Raw genomic sequence first — 17246 nt, 5'->3', positions numbered from 1 at the left:
ATGCTTGGCCTACCTTAAATTCTTAGAGCCCCACATGGAACTCACGAGGCAGAGCCCTTACACCTTACTGGAGCTTTCTGAGTAGCAGCTCTGCTTAACAGAGCTGCGTTGTCTCCCGCTGCTTGTTTCAACATCCTCTGGGACAGCACTATAAGGACACAGCACAAGACGGGAGTGGGGAACCCAACATATCACAGACAGGCCTCAGAGCAGCAGAAAAAAGGAATAAACAAAAAAAAATACCTCTCAAAATCTTTTGGATTAAGAAAGGTTATAAAAAGTACCTTTTTAGGTTATAAAAACTAAGTCCTGTTGCCCTTCCATAGCACCAAAACACCCCCTGCATGCACTGCCAGCCCCTCCCTGGCTGGAAGGGCTCTGCCTAACACAGGAGTGACCCCGCCTGTAGAAGAAGGAAACTGCAGTTCCTTTACAGGGTGCTCAGAAAAATGCAGCCAGAAAAGGAACTGCAGGAGTCGGGGGCTACAATTGCCAGTGGTTATTTTTGCTTTTTTCTAACATTACAGTAAATATTTGAAATAAGCCCAAGAGTGCTTAAGTTTTCAAGGCTAACCCATCTGTTCCAAAGCTAAACCCCTATTCCAACCTATCTCGTTACTGCCATACATTTAACTTTTTGTGTCCTATTTTTCTCTAAATATCCCAAGAAGCAGAGACAAAGCTTGCTCATGTATACTGTGGAACAACACTTCAGGCACTTCCTCTGCAAATTCTAGAGGCCAGTTAGCTCACAATAAAAGAATAAATACTGATCCTGGAGTTATGGAAGGGAGGGAGGAGAATTACGCTTTTACTTCAATCAGGAGAGTCAAAGGATATCAAAAAATCATTAGTCTAGCCTGAATGATTCCCTAAGCAGAACCAGGAAATAAAGTCACAGCCACTCTTGACTTCCACAGTATCCAGCACTGCCTCTGCAGTCACCTTTACTACTTTTCTTTAACAGGAAGGACATCCAAGAAAGAAATCCAGGCTCCTGCTTCTCCTTGAAGAAGGTACCAAACAGCACTATTGTATCTGAACACAGCAGCAAGCCCAGGATGCTCTTCCTTATACAAACTCGAAGCCATTCAAAAGCCAAGAATATGGGACAACTCTCCCTTTAAACTGAAGGATGTTAATCCAGCTAGATGGACAAGTGTCAATTTAAACTAAAGCAACACTGTCCCCTGAGCCAACCAGCAGCACATGGGGAGGAGCAGACAAGGCAGGAGCCATCCCAAGTGCCCCTGGCAGCATGATACTGGTAGGCAGAGTCCCCAGACAGCTTTGCCAAAGGTACGGGCATGTACCTGGAACACAGTCCTTGGCTATCCCAACACTCAATCACCCCTTCAACACTTTGAGCAGGAAAACTCCAAGATCACTACTGTTAACAAATTTCAAAGAAACCTCTCAATGCTCCAGCTGGATCTTCCTCTATTGAAAGCACACACATTTTGGCAATGCATTTTGCAAGACAGGAATCTAAAACTCCTTGTGAAACCAAAACACATCACTAAATGTTTTGCTTCTTGTCACTTACCTTTCATAGTCCTCTGCAGAGTGTTTACAGATGCTTTGCTTGTAGAAAAAACAATTAACATCAACATATTGCTAGCTTTCAAGAACTCTTTAATCAAATAATCTTTGTCATGTGTTTCACCTGAGGTTTTCCTGTAAAATATTGTATTTTCCTATTCAGATTCATTCTTAACATGTTAAGAAAATCGCACTGTCACAGATACTCACGGAAACTCTTCCAGTACAATTTGCTGCCTCTCCCTCTCTGTCAGGGCACACAACAAGTTGTTGTTCAGTTCTTGTCTCAGGCTTGTCAGGGACCTAGAGAAAAAATGGTACAATTATTCGTATTAAATATTGCAACAGGCTTTGGGTTCACTGTTGGATTAAGCTGTCTGTAAATATAAGGAGACACTCAACCTACTGAAGCTCATTCATCTATTCCCTGTTTTGCTTTTACAAACACTTAAACCACTTTTTAAGACTTATCGCTGCTACAGATCTACAATATAACAGCAGCTTATCCAAAGCTGACTCGTACTAACACACATCTTCCATTACGTATCCAGAGCAATTTAAGTGCTTACTTTACATCTCTGAAAGTCTGGCCGAAGTCCCATGTACACAAGAACACCAAATTTTCATAGTGTACCAATACAAACTTGAACAGATTTAATACATTGGTTTACAGACAACAACCAAAAAAATGGACTACTGCGCATTCCTAGAGCTGCCCAGAGAGACATGCCTGTGCCCAGTCCCCAGGAGCAGGAGTCTCCAGACCCTGCAGCGCCCTTCCCATGGTTACCTGGAACCTGCTCTTGCTGCTGGATTTGAACACAAACCAATTCAAAAGGGCAATTTCCATTTAAAACAGGCTGGTGCACAGCATACTCTTCCTGGCACCGATACTTATGTTTGGTGAGAGGGGCGGAGTGAGGGATTGTTCTGGGTGTGGGCTTTGGGGGCTGCCCTGGTCAAAGTCCTCCTCTCAGCACTCCTGGAGCCCCCTGAAGCACCAGAACATGCTGTTCGACTCTTACTTGGTTCGGTTTTCTTTTCTCACCTGCCCAAACTCGACAGCTCCATCCCAAATCACCTCCCTTTGGCCAAAGGATGTTTCTTCCAAGCCTGGGAGAAAATCCTTCCCGTCACTCTTTTTGGATTTCCCTCTCTGCCTCTTGCCTTGCTTCCAGCTTTGGATCGTTTGTCTTAGGGGCATTTCATTTTATAATTTAAAAATCTAGGCAATTGATAGGGGACAGAACATTTTGGGCATAAAACACAAGTTAATCTGTAGGTCAAAGAACAAACATTTTGAGGTAAAAATATTTTGAGCAGTGGACAGGTAGGGAAAATTTGGGGGTAAAATTTGCAACAATCTGTAGGACAGAGAATTAACATTTTCAGGTAAAAATGTGGTACTCAGAAGTGGAACAGACTTAGCAGAAAACTACAAGTATTTGCTTTCAAAATAAAATTCTTAGTACATTTGGCTACACGATCAAATACAAAATACATGTACTGACAGTCCTCAGGGAAAGCTTTTAGGGGGGGGAAATATGCTTTTTAGCACCACAATTTATACATCTTTAGAAAACGCAGAATGACCACCAACTTGTAAGACACCTTGTAAGGAGTCAAGCCCTCCCTTGTGACAGCTAATAAAGCAGCCATTGAAAAAGGAAGGAAAAACACAAGCTTGTAAAGGAAAAAGGAGAACAACAGAAATACGTCAGGATTTAAAAGTCCCTCCCATTCTAGTAGTGGGAAACAGTGTAACTTACAGTTTGATAATAAGTATAAAGTAATGAAACATAAATATTAAGTCGAAACTAACAAAACAGAATCCATGGAACGCAGAGCTAAGATTTCACTTTGAAAGTTTAAAGGAAAAATACCTGTTCCTGTATTAACACCCATCACAGTTTAAATCTGGGCTTATCCCAACTCCTACTCCCCCCTTCCAATTCCCGTCTCCCCCAGCTCTGCTCAGGTGTAAAATTACCTCACACAAATCAAATTGATCTGCTTGAGCTCTCCGAACACCAGCAACACACAAAGCCAGCTGCCAGCGTGAAGTGTCTCTGCTCCTATGTCCCTCCAAACCAGGCCTTCCTTCCCCTGCCCCAGAGTCACACCTGCACAGCCCAGGGGCACCCAAAGCTCAGAGGGCTGGGTCTCCCAGCACAGGCCAGCAGCCTCTTCTCTCAGCAGCTCCAGGGCCACCCTGCACTGACACACAGTCCTGTGCTGCCTTGCAAACTGACTCCCCTGCCTTGCAACACACTGAACAAGCAAGGGCCATGTGGTCAGAGATGAGACACTTCAACGCTCTGACATCACAAATGCATTGCTACACACTCCGAGCCCCACGAGTCATTTCACTAAAAGGCACCTGGAGTTCTCAAAAACACACCATGTCCAAGATCCCCTTGGCACAAGTGGCTTCACTGCATGGGGGACTTTCAAATCCTTTTTCCCAAAGGCCCAAAAATGCAGCTCAGTCAGAACCAAACAGTTTTGTGGTTCTAGAAGGAGGCAGAAGCCCCAAGTCACACAGCGAGTCAGGTCATACAGCTGTCCTGGGCTGGAATGGCTCTAAATTCCATCAGACCCTGTCCCTCAGACACCACTTTGTTCTGTCCTGCACTACAGTACCATAGATTTATGTGCGCAGGATTCATCCCTAAGAACTGTCACACCAAGATCCTTGAATATTCCAACTGCAATGACAATATTTTGTTAACCCCCTCAATTTCCTTCTGCAGTACAACAACAAGACAATGTTTACCTGTCCTATATATTTATAAAATAGAGGGCGGGGTTTAAACAAGTCTTGTGGTTTGAGGTGCACTGTCTGTCCAAAAGGCCTGATTTAGCACCCAGGAATGAGCAACAGATGCCCAGAAGCTGCTGCTAGCTTGGACCCACAATGAACTCGACCTCTGGTGCTGTATTAACACAACAATTGAAAAACTTGGGCCTGAAAATCTCATTAGTGAGTGCAAAATCTAATTAACATTGCTTCTAGAATGCTTCAATGTCATGATTTAAAGGTGTGGCTCCAATACAGAGTAAAACCAAAAAAGACACAGAAAAAAAACCTTAGTGCTTTGGTTCTGGTGTTGGGTTTTTTCTTTTCAAAAACTCAACTATCTAAAACACCTTCCTGTAATTCAGGTGATTTCAGTCTGCTAGTTTCTGTGGAGAATGACTCAAGTAAGTCTACTCTCTAAGGTATAAAGAGCAGTATACTAAACTCTCTAAGGTATAAAGAGCAGTATACTAAAGAGGGCAGACAGAGAGTATCATTTTCAGGATAGGTTTAAACCCCAAATACTTGAATTACTTCCAGATGGCAGATTAGCAAATATAAATGTGATACAATACTTATTTTGTCCTTCAGAAGTATTTCATTATTTTTTTAAGAATGCTAAAATGATCCAATCAACAACAAATGTTATTTAATCCCTTTGCAAATAAAAACCCTTCACCTTTGCGCACTGACAGCTTGGATGCCCTGACTGAAAAATTAGACAACTCTCTCCAACTTTTGTTAAAACCTCTTTAATCTTTCATGTGGTAAGCCCACAGTTCTGATTTTACCTAGAAAAACAAATCCAAAGTAACCCCACAACATAACACAGGTCATAAGTTACGAAAGATGCTCCCAATCACGGGAGAAAAGCTAAGAAACATGTCAAGTTTTAAGGAAATCCCAAACGTTGCAATCTCCTGCTCGTGTCACCTACACTGCAGCCTGGATATGACCCGTTCCCAGGCACCTGCCCAACAGCCCTCTCAAGCTGCAGCAGTGGCCCACCACCATTCCAGGAACTGCAGCTGTGAATTTCTGGAGCCACGGATGCCAGACGTAGCAATCAAACAGTATACTCTGTTTGATACCTTTTAGACAGGACCCTCTTCTCTCGAAAAACACTGACTCGCAGACCACACTGTGATTCGCCACACACGTGCTTACTTCAAGCAGTCAATTAACTCAAACACTTAACCAAGTCTGTGTGAGGACTTACAGAGTCCAAGTCTATTGTTAGCATGTGGCATGTATACAGGATCTCAATTAATGTCTATGGAAACCATTCTACTACAATGGAATATTTTCTCCTAGAAAACACACCCATTACACAAGTTCTGTGCAATCTTATCTGAACAAAATACAGCAAGTGGCTTCAAATCCCATCAATTGTCTTCTTGCTCTCACTACATCCTTATTCTTAAAAGGGAGGTGGAAGTCTACAGCTGTTGGAACAGTTTTTGGCAAGGCAATAAAACAATTTTTCCTTGGACTGACCAGGGATCCAATAACAATTCTCTAACCACATGCCCTGCATCACAAAGTAGAGTCAGAAAGGGGCCCTACTGTGGGCATGTGCTCCCATCCCCTTGCTTGAGGAAAACAGCCTGTCATGGTCCGCTCCCTTATGTCGTTGCCAAAATACAGTGACCAGGAAAAAGACTACTAAGCATGATGTCACTTCGGAGCGAAGAAAAACAGAAGGGAAAATAAAAAAACTCTTGCAAGCTGGCAGCCTGCTTTGGGGCGGGGAGGGGTTGGAGCAACAGTGGGAACCTCTGAATAGGTCTAATGGTGGCATGGGAACCGAGTGACAATGGCTACTAAAACTTGGCAAGGATGTGGCACAGGTGGGTGCCAGCTCCTGTACAACGCATGTGCCGACATGCCATCCAACCCTCTCAACACAGAACACTAAGGGCCCTGCCAGCCTCAACCTCATCGGCACTCCAACCACATTTGGGATTTGTGCAGACAAGACATCGAAACTCTTAGGAAAGCAGCCTTGGCAGAAGTTTAGCTGCTGCTGGTGTGTTTGTCAAAGCCACTGCCTCACCGTGGCTGAGCCCTGACAAGATCTCGTTCCCAATCTGCCACTCGCTGCATTGGAGAGGGCAGGCAGAAAATCCTGTCTAGTCTCTTGCATGGGCCAGTGACTCTCCCTCGGCTTTGGTACAGGGAAATATTTCAGCTCAGAACAACTGCCTGGTGCAAGATTGCAATCCTTGATGTACTGCAGAGGAAAGCTGCTTTGGTTTTCACTTTACACACAACACCAGTCTGGTGCTTCAGGATGGCAGCTTTGCTGGAAGAAGCTGGAAGATGCAGACACTGCAGTATCCCTGCCTTAGGCAAAACTACATGAAAAGGAAATAGATATCCAATTCGTTTGAAACCGTTGGTCTCTTGAAGGCCTTTAGCTCATCTTAGCTTCACCCTTTCCTTGTCCAAAAGAAACCTGATCCAACAGATTATAAACTGCAAGAACCCACAGGCAAATCCACTTCTCAGACTCCGGTTTCATTTGCTTGAGGATTCATAACAAAACAACAAGCCACTCCCCCAAAAAGGAAATGCTTAAACACATTTCCTTTATTTACCCCAAATATTGTCCCCAAACTACCTACAAGAAAAAAAAAGAAAAAGCAAAAAAATTCAGCTAATTCTTACGCAAGGCCTGTTGATTACTGCAACGTGCTGGCAGGTGGAAAAGCATTTCTGCCACTCTAACAAATCCACTGCCCAGAGTACAAAGCCACTCAAATGCAACATATAAGCCTCTTAAAAAATATTTTTAATATTGTCTTGAGTTAAGAATGTTATCAACATAACACTCAGAATTATCAAAAACTGCTCAAAGTTGCTATTTCAGGGACGAGTTTAACGAATGGTGAACTGAGAAGCAGGCATAGGGGCAAGACAACAGATAACAGCACAAAGCTTTAAGCACCAGAACAAAAGAGTCCGGGATTATCAGCACTGTGCACTGATGCCACCAGCTAGCCCAATCCTCCAGCTGAACCAACTAATTCACCTCCTGGCATCTTCCACAAAGCATCCCCTTAACTACTGTACCAGAATGCCTGCTTCTATATGGTTTGTAAACAAAATATGTTTTCATTGGACCTGATTGTTTATCTAAGAAAAACAATTTTATACAGGTAAAAACCCATCCAAGTAGGCAGATGTTTCTGAGCCCACACCTCCCAGATAAAGAAGCAAAGGAGGGGCAGCACAAAATGATGCAAAAGTGTCCGACAGAGATTGAAATTGACCATGTTAGGTACGAATATTTGAAAACAAACTGCTCTGCAGCTGTCTCAGGCCTGGAGCTCACATAAACGAAACAAGCTTCCCCTCCTGCTTCATTTTATGCCTTCTCCGGTCAAGGGAGAATCACATCAAGTAAAAGGTAAAAGAGGAGATGGTAACACCTGTCCAATGCCCCCTGGATGGCTGGCACCGAGCCTCATTCTCTCCTCCGGCCAATGGAACTGAAATCCAGGTTTCTGGTCACCCTACTCGGCAGAGGCGACACACGGGATGCAGATCCTTGGTGGAGGGCAACCTGTACCGGTGACACCGGGTAAGGCAGCAAACCCTGAGTCACAGGGATACCGGATCTCTCATCCTGAACATCCTTCCCGTTCCACCCAGTGCCCCTCTGCCACCGCAGGCTCCACTGGGTGGAGACAACTCAGCATCGAGTCACGGAATGTTTTGGGCTGCAAGGGCCCTCAGGAAAACCCCCTGCACTGATGTGCAGAAACCGCATCAGTGACCGGGACAGTACCAGAGGCACCCACTCCAGGCAGGCAGCAGGGGAGCAGGACTGGAAATAGAAGGGACAACAAAAAGCAAAAGCAATTGTGAGCTCATTTAGAGATTGGTTAATGAAAATAAAAACAAAATATTATTTTCACTTTGCCTCTGTCAGAGAAAATAGAACAGAAGCCTGGCCTCAAGTGCCTTCATTTCCAAACACAAAGAAACCCACGGACATCCCTGTCACAATGAACGCACAGCATGTTGTGCTTCTGTCTGTCTGTCTCTCAGACTCTGCAATTCACCAGTTTTTATTATCCCATTTCTTTGTTCTTACCCAAAACAAACGATGTGACAGTGCCTCCCCTTTTCTTTTTTACCTGGGGAAAGCACAAAGTATTTTAAAGGAACTACTCTTACTTCTGATTATTTTCCCCATGAACCTTGCTTCAACTTCAGATGGGACACTATTACCAGAAAAGTTTCAGACTACTTCACCCAGAGTCCCAAAGGGGAAATAAAAGCACTGCTTCCAACCCTCCCAAATCGAATGCCTGCAACACACATTCATTTTTACCATTTGCAAAGGAAGTGCCACCGCTCCTTCGAAGCCAATGCCTTACATGATAATGCTATTTGACTGAGCCAGAGACATTCCAAAGGCATAGATGAAGATGCAAAAGAACCCACACAACCAGAGGAGAGAAAATATTGGCCTATGGTTCTAAGCAGCTTTGCAAGATGTGCAATATGTAGCTACCCTGCAGCGTATAGTTCAAATATTGATCAAGAGAAGCCTTCCTGCACACAAAGGATGAGGCTCAGCTCATGAACCCTATTATGTTCAAACCACAACTACAAAACCAAAGAAGCGTCCTAAGAAGGATCCCCACCATTGTGCTCACCTCCTGAACCCTGCCTTGCTGATCGGTTGCCCCGGGTGAACCCCACAAAGAAAATGGGAATTAGGGAAGCTAACAGCAAGCACAGCAGCCACATACAACGGCTACTGGGTCACCAGGGAGCCCAAAGGAAGCCCAGGCCTTTGGTTTATTTTAGTGCTCGAAGCTGATGCTATTCAAGACCAGAGGTGAGCATGGTTCCGCAAGGCATATCCGTAGCAGATGCGGCCACGAGATCCTATTGGGATAAATATAAACCCCACAAAGATATTTCCAAACCATTACACATAAGTTTGTTTCACCAAGAGAAAACAAGAGATCACTTAGCAACTGACTAACGTATGTTGGGACCCCGCCTCTCTCTGGATGCTCCTCCTTGAAGCAGCAAAGCATAAATCCCAAAAGCATCTGCTCATGGAGTTTTCTCCCTCCTGCAGAAACCATGCCAGCAATCACAGCAAACCGAGACCTGCACGGCCGAATGCAACTCGAGAGTGCTTTTGCTGCTCACGGAAAGCCCCAGATCTCTTTCTGCTAGCACATCCCTCAGCAGCGCCGGCAGCTGCATGTCCTCAGGCAGAGGTTTGGGTAATTAGCTAAACTGAAAAAATCAGGCTGATAATGGTCATTAAACCTGTGAGTTCAGCAACTCATCAGATTTAAGTTAACTCTGTGGGCCAGGGTGACACCTGCACTTACAAACCGATGGGGAACAAAAAAAACCAACCAAAGTGGGACAGGAGGGCAGAAATCCCACCTGAGGCTTCCAGAAGACACACAGCTACCCTGAGAGCTCTGCCACATCCCTGAAAGTGTATGAGGGCCGGGTTGGAGGGGCTTGGAGCAACCTGGTCTAGTGGAAAGTGTCCTTGCCCTTGGCAGAGAGTTGGAACAAGCTGATCTTTAAGGTTCTTCCAACCCAAAGCATTGTGGGATTCTATGATCATATTAACATTTTAAAAAAAAGTCAACTTATGCCTGAACTAGAAGTTTGAAACACAATTGTACGTGAGAGATAGCAATTGCTGAACTACACAGCACACGTATTCCTGACCCACAAACACTACCAAAAGTGGGTAATACATGCTATTAAATTATTCCATGATAATCTCACTATGGCACAAACAGGGAAAACCACCACAGAACGAGGCTTCTCATTGGTTCTAGTGTTCACCAACCACGTTGACAAATTAAGTGTTCTAAAAAAAATTTAAGACTTACAGCAAGTGAAACTGAAGGGAGAAAGGGCAAGAATAAAAAAGCAGTGAGAACCAGCCAAGACACGAGATAAAATTTTACAGCAAAGCATGGAATTGTCAGGGCAGAGTGAATTTTCATGGCGAGCGCATGCCACGACAAGTAAAACAGAGAGCAAAAGTTAAAACAAAAGACTAAATCCAAACACTGCATATGCACTCCTTGAAGTGCCCTTGTCGGAGACTTTTGGGGAATATGACAGCTTTCCCCTCAAAGGCTCTTGGAAACGAAACTAAAACATCTGGCATTTACCTTGTAACAGCACCCACAAGAAAACATGCCTCACAAAGGACCAGATACCTTGTAACAACGACCACAGCAACACATAAAGGACCAGACACCTAGTAACAGTAGCACACTGCAAACACAAACCCAGATCTCTTGTAACAATATCCACAAAAAAATAATCCACCTAGTCGCTTGTAACAACATACTCAGCGAAATACTCTCTCTTCCCACGTGCCGCCCCTTTTCCGTACCTATGCTCCCTGTCCTGCAACCATCAACGCCAGGAGCCTGCAGCGGTGGAAAACGCACAGTCCCGGGCTGCGGCTCCCAAAGGATGACGCGGGCATTGGAGAGCGCGCCCGCGGGCAGGTGGGCACTTAAGTGGGGGGCCGCCGGCCCCTCGAACTCCCCCCGGCCAGCACAACCCAGCTTCCCCCTCCGCAGTCCCAGGACCGCGAGGAATGGACCGATAGGCTCGGTCATCCACGGGACACGGGGGACGGCAATAAGGGGCTCCCTCCACCTGGCGCACGCCTAGAAAGCCGCGCGCCGCTCCCACCCTCCCAGCTGGAGCCGGGTGGCTGCTATCTGAGAGCACAGCTGAAAGCGATCCCGCCTGTCCTCCCACTGTGGCACAGAACACCTGCGGGGATTCTTCTCTCCGAAAGAGTTTCTACCAAGCAACCATTTTAAAGACACAAATTCCAGCATTTGCGACCCTTTGAATGTTGCTGTGATGCACCTTTTCAACCAGACACAGCCCTGGGAATGATTCGGGCCCAAAGTCGTGCTCCGTAAGCAATGAACAAAACCTCGTTCCGTTTTTTGTTAAAAACCGGCCCAGCAACAGCAGAAAGCTGCCCTTAGCCACCCGAGCCATCTCCCTTTTCTCAGGTCACCTCACACCTCCGGGCAGGTCTCTCGGCTGCGCTTCAACAGCCAACACGTCAAAACACAGCGCTGAGCCCGGGGAAGGAGGGCAGGTTAGGGCCGCGTCTCCCCGATCCGGCTGACCGCCGGCTCGGCGGCTCTTGTCCTGCCGACCCAGACGCGACCACCTCCGCCGCGCCCACCCCGATGCCCGCCGCTGCCTCACCACCAACCGCTATGGATGGACCGCAGCCCTGCGCAGGAGGATCCGTCCGTAAGGTCTGGGCTCCCTCCCGGGGACAGGAAAAGTCGCAGAACGATTCACTTCCCGAGGAGAAGGCAGTTACCGAAGAGCCCCCTCAAAAAAACGGGCACAGAACACTCCACAGCGAGCCCGCCCACCGTCGGGAGCCGAACTGCGACTCGCCACCGCAAGCCCCCAAAGCCCTCCCGTCGGGCGCCCTCACATACCTCCGGGTGCCGCCGGTTCCACAGCATCCTCTGCGACCGCCGCTGTCCCGCTGCTATCAAGGGGAGCGGGGCACGGGAAGAGGCGCTGGCGTGGGTCAGGACTGGCGCGAGGAGGGGTGGGCCCGGCGCGAGCGCGGGGAGCAGGGCTCCGGGTTTTGGGACTAGTCTGGGGTTGTTTGGGGTGTGGGTTTTGCGGGATTTCGGCCACCCTCCCCTGGCCAAAGCTCCAGCCGGGCTCCCTCGATCCTGATGGACCCCTCGCATCCCCTTCTTCCGCTCCGCGCGCATTTATGCCTCCCGTGGAGGTGGCAAATGTGTGCAAAGCTTTTTCTGCCCAGCTCCAGTGTTCGAAAACAGAAAAAAAACCCCCGAAAGTCCCAGGGAGCCAAGCCCCAGCTCCTCCCACGAAGCCCAGGGAGACTCCGGCCGCCGCCAAATCCCGAGAGAAGCAGCCCCGGGCCCCGCCGCGCTTACCTGGCACCCGCACCCGGCAAATTCCGCGCTCCAGAGCCGCTCCTGGATTGGGCAAAAGAGAGTAAAGGCAATTCCCGCCCAAAACAGGCCCGAGCCGGAGTCCCGTCACGGGAGCCGCGGGAGCGCCAGAAGGGGCGGGGCGGCTGCAGCACCCAAGGACGGCCTTCAGGGCGCGCCGGGACGGGCCGCGTGGGGCGCGGAAGAGTCCCGCGGGTATGACCCCCGGGCCCGCCCCGCCCGGCGCCGCCGCTGTCACTTGTTCAGCCACCGCCCCTCGCTCTCGCCCACAATTTTAACATTATAAATCCAAAATTTAATCCTGAGCACCACAAGTTCCCAAGGGCAAAGGATTCCCGCAGTCTTGTTCTCTTTTTAATGACCAGATAGCCAAAGTTAGGGAAATACAATCAGTGTCCCTAAACACCTCCATTACTTCCACGTCCACCTATTACCAGGGGTGCATGAGTGGCAGCCTGCCCCAGGGGGCTCAAGGGATGGCGTAAAGGCGATTGTTCTCCAGGTTTGAGTGATTCTGGGTATGACCCTCTGTCCGCGGACAGGAATACCAGAATCCACAGCAACTCCAGATAGCTGCTATTCTTTCCCAGCTTTCTGTGGATGGAGATGAAGGTCCCTTTCCCAATCCAGCAGCAGGAATCGTCCCCGCTGCAGACCCCACACTGATCCTCAGCCTTCTTGGAGCCAATTTGCCTGTCACACCCTACTTCCTGGGGGAAAAAAAGAGAAATACTGCATATTAGGAAGAAATTCTTCCCTGTGAGGAAGGGAAGGCCCTGGCACAGGTTGTTCACAGAGGCTGTGGTTGCCCCATCCCTGGCAGTATCCAAGGCCAGGCAGAATGGGGTTGGAGCAACCTGGGCTACTGGCAGGTGTCCCTGCTCATGGCAGAGGGAGGAACGAGATGATCCGCAAAGGTCCCTCCCAACCTAACCCACTCTGGGATTCCAGTATGATTCCACACAGTCTCCATGCACTTATTTCACACCATTTCCTCTCAAATTCAAATTGTCAAATTCAGTTGATTTTGAAAGCAATAACTTCAAAGTCATTGCAGAAATAAAAAGGGATTGTAAAACACGTGAGCACAAGTCCATGGCTCCATCCAGCCCTCCCTTCCCTCCAAGAAGTCCCAAACACTCCCACGCTGCCCCGGGCAGTGCCCGCACTGAGCCCAGCTCAAGGCTCTCCCCCAGCCCTGCGGCAGCTCCGGCACTGCCAGAGCTGCTGACACACCCAGAGCTCGGCTCCCTGGGCTCCTGAGCCCCCAAACCCACCCTCACACTCACAGCGCCTGCTCTGTCCCTCTCAGCACAGCCAAACCCCACAGCTCAGTTAGTCCAAATTCCCTTGGCCCTTCCCCTCTCCTCTCTGCCAGTCCCAGCACACACTTGTAGGACCAGACTGGAGTAGGGAAAAAAGCCGTTTCCCAGACAGTTGGTCCCAAGAGGCAGGAAGAGAGAAATGTGTCCCTCTGAATTACAACACGCCACCAGAAGGACCAGGTGTGCCCGGACAGGCCAGCGGGGCCAGGGCAGCTGGCTTGGGCTGCTCACACACCCAAAGGATTTGCCGCAGCTGCACTCAAGCCAAAGGCTTTCCCTGTGCTGAAAGAGCAGAAAAAGAAAATTAAATGTACTGTGGAAGTCAAAGGCTCCTGGCTTTCACACTTCTGTTCTGGCTGCTCACTACAGAGGTTTCTTCCCTAAAACCTGCTCTTACCTGGGAAAACCTGAGAAACTGCCAGAGTTATGGTTTGTAGCCAACATTCCCAAAGGATTTTTCTCTCCCAGCAGCAGCAACACTTCACCAGCTCCATGGAAAGACACAGCTGAGGCTGCAAATAGACACAGAACAAGCCAAAAGCGTTAATTCAGCACCAAAATACTCAGTAATAAACCAGTTTAGAGCAGCCTTGGTCTCGTCCTCCTGAACAGGGAGAGGCTTTCGGATTCCGAGGCAGAGCCAAAGATATCCAAAGAGCAGCAACCCCTCAGCAGCCCCCCCGTGGCTTCCCCTGGGGTCACCTGGGGGGTACCCGGGTTACCTGCACCTGCTTTGCGGCACAGCACGCACGGGGATGACGCGTGGGGACAATCTGGGGGCACTGCACAGGACTCAGGCCCCTGGGCCGAGCCCTGCCCCGCCCCGAGGCGCTGCAGACAGCTCACCTGCAGCAGCGGGGGCATTTTCTGCCTCTCGCTCCGGCATTGGCGGGAACGGAACAGCGAGGAACAAGCCCTGAACACAGAGAGCAGGGTCAGCACCGGACACAAGAACACCAAGCAGCGACCTCTGGGCCCGGCAGAGGCCTGAGGCATCCCAGGCCAGGCTCTGGGCTTCCTTTGCTTTCTCCCCCTGCAACCATCCTGGCGTGGGAAGGGTTAAATCACAGACCGTAGGGGGAAACACATTGACTGAAACAGAAATAAATTCCAGCTACACAACACCTACCTGCTCCATCCTGAAACCGCTCGGCAAAGACCGTGGGAAAGCCAAGGGGATTCCCTGCAGTCCCGGGGAGCCGAGGGGACGGTGGGGAACAAGCACACCCCGAGCAGCTTCAGCCACTTCTCCCTCCAGACCCCGCAGTCAGCGCCGCCTCTCCCCCATGTCCCGGCCACCGTGTCTCTGCCAGGCTCAACAGGGAATTCAAGATTTACTTCCTCCGGACATGAGGCCGCCCACACCAACCACGAGGAACTGGAATCCGAGGGCACACGCAAGAAAGTGCTCGTCCTTGTCGCGCTCTCCGTGTCCTCCTTCCAGTGGCAGCAAAACTCTTTCTCGGATCCCCTCCCTGCGGTCGCTGCCGGCCATGGCCGAGGCGGCAGAGCTGCCGGGACCTCCTCGAGGGCCTGCCCGGCCTGTGCCGCGATGTGCCGCTCTGGCAGGGCATGGACTCTGTCGCGATGTGCCGCTCGCGGGGACATGGCGGCAATGGAGCGCCGACAGCGTGTGCACGGCGGGGCAGGCCCGGGCCGAACGGTGGCTGCGCGCTCCCGGCGCGGGGCCCTGGCGGCGCCCACTGTGCGCCGTGGCCCCGACCGGGGCTGTCCACGCCGGTGCCTGCCTGCAGCCCGCGATCCCCCGGGGCCGCCGGCGCGCGCCACTGCCCCGGCCCACGGCGGGAAGCCCCGCGGGGCGATGGCGCTGCGAGCGGGGGCCGGTTTGGGATCAGGCAGGCAGGTAACCGCCTATCAGAGCCAAGGGGTCCTACGGATGCCATCTTGATTGTAGTCCGGGCGGCCATCTTGAGTGCAGGCGGAGGTGACGCCCAGACCTCCAAGACCACAGAGTGCAAAGCGGAACAACCGAGTTGCAGGCCCCCGCCGCCATCTTGAGAGTGGAGTCTTCTAATGGCCGCGAGAGGCGGGGCACGCTGTTTGGGCCATCTTGAGTGTGGTACAAACCGCGCCACTCAGGACACGGGAATTGTGTGTGGCTCGGCTTTGGGAACGAAGATTTGGGAAGGGCTGTCCCCACGTGGGTGTGCCCTTCCAGCCTGCGCAGTGGATTTTAAGTGAGGCTCAGCGTGCGCAGAACTGACCCCACGGTTTAAGTCCTGAGGTTCATCTGCCTCGGCCGAGCGAGGTTGGACAGTGCCAGTGAAGTCCTCAGGACTGGAACCTACAGCACCCGGCATTTCCCAGGAGGTCTCCCACCCAAGTACTAATCCGGGGCTGACCCTGCTGAGCATCCGAGATCTGACGGGATCGGATGTCAGGGAGGCATTTAACTGCCTTACACGGGAATTACGGGACATTTTAAGCCTCGCCCGAGTGCTGACAACACCCACACAGGTAGCACGTCCCAGTCACAGTGACTCACAGCCAGATAAGCGCAGAAAAAGAAAACAATTGCGGCACATTCCCTTCCTTCCGAGGCAAGACGGATAAGCTCTGCTAAGAAAAGGAAAAAAGAGGCAAGACTTGATCAAGCAAAGCACACCCTGCCAAGTTGCTCTCCGTGCTTCCATTCCGCCGTTCATTACCACGTGACACGGCGCTCCGGTCGAGTCGCTGCGCATGCGTGAAGTTCCGGTTGCGGTACCGCCTCTCCGCCGGCAGGTGCCGCCCGCGAGCCAAAGCACGCGCAGTACCGGCGGCCACCGCCAGGCGGCGGCAGCAGCAGCGACTCCAGCGCAGCGCAGGGCCCGGCCGGGCTGGGCCCGGACAGGGCACGGAGAGAGGTCCGCACACACAGACCTAGAGCTGCTGCTGCTGCCGGCACAGCGAGCGCATTGCATGGCACAGGGCACAGAGAGAACATCCGACCCACAGAGCTGGAGCTGCTGTCGCCGGCCCAGCAAGCGCATTTTATCGCACGGACAAGGCCTTCAGTTTGTTTCATTTGTAAATACAAAACTCCTATTTTCAACGTCCCCCCTTTCTATATCCTCAATTTCTCATATTCCCAAACCCGGTATATAATACCTAAATACAGGGCTCTATTTTGAATTCCATTCTGGTGTAAACTGATATGGAAATTCACCATATAGGAAAATGAGAAACGTTATTTTTCTTATTAGTTTACACACACAACCCCCCCCCCCCCGCCCCCCCCCATCCCCCCCGCGTTTTCAGGCATTTGGGCTGTAGCCTGCCTGTTTTTGCTGGACCCCACAGGACCCCACCTTCATCCCCCATGCACCTGCACCCCATCGTCACACTCCAGAGACATTGGGACGCTGCTCATGACCTTATCACCCCCAGACTCCCCATATAACACTTTATACTCAACCCCAAATGTGGAAAAGAAGAGAGAGGGTGGGTACCAAGATGGGGTCATAAGACAGAGAGGAGAAGGGATAGATGCAGGTGGACAAAGAAGGGGGGAAGCAAAGGGAATGGGAATTTTTTTCTCAAGTGCCCAAGGTCCACAGCTCCATCCCAAATCCTCTCCCTTCTGCAATAGAA

General features: G+C 50.1%; 1 protein-coding gene across 6 annotated transcripts in view; it reads right to left on the bottom strand.

Moving 5' to 3' along the window:
* The window catches only part of BMP3 (bone morphogenetic protein 3), a 71764-nt gene extending 56405 nt beyond the window's left edge, over positions 1 to 15359 (bottom strand). For 2 of the 6 annotated variants that reach the window (XM_071559848.1, XM_071559850.1), the window contains exons 1-5: positions 14782 to 15359; positions 14499 to 14568; positions 14050 to 14164; positions 12310 to 13934; positions 1753 to 1845 (exon numbers count right to left, since the gene is read on the bottom strand). The gene's annotated coding sequence lies outside the window, so the exon portion shown is untranslated. The remainder of the gene's footprint in view (positions 1 to 1752; positions 1846 to 12309; positions 13935 to 14049; positions 14165 to 14498; positions 14569 to 14781) is intronic. The other 4 variants (XM_071559852.1, XM_071559849.1, XM_071559853.1 and 1 more) reach the window with 4 other exon arrangements.
* Between the last annotated feature and the right edge of the window lie 1887 nt (positions 15360 to 17246).

The sequence above is a fragment of the Pithys albifrons genome, chromosome 7, assembly GCF_047495875.1.
Source record: "Pithys albifrons albifrons isolate INPA30051 chromosome 7, PitAlb_v1, whole genome shotgun sequence".
NCBI lineage: Eukaryota > Metazoa > Chordata > Aves > Passeriformes > Thamnophilidae > Pithys > Pithys albifrons.
This window is presented reverse-complemented; position numbering and strand designations above follow the sequence as displayed.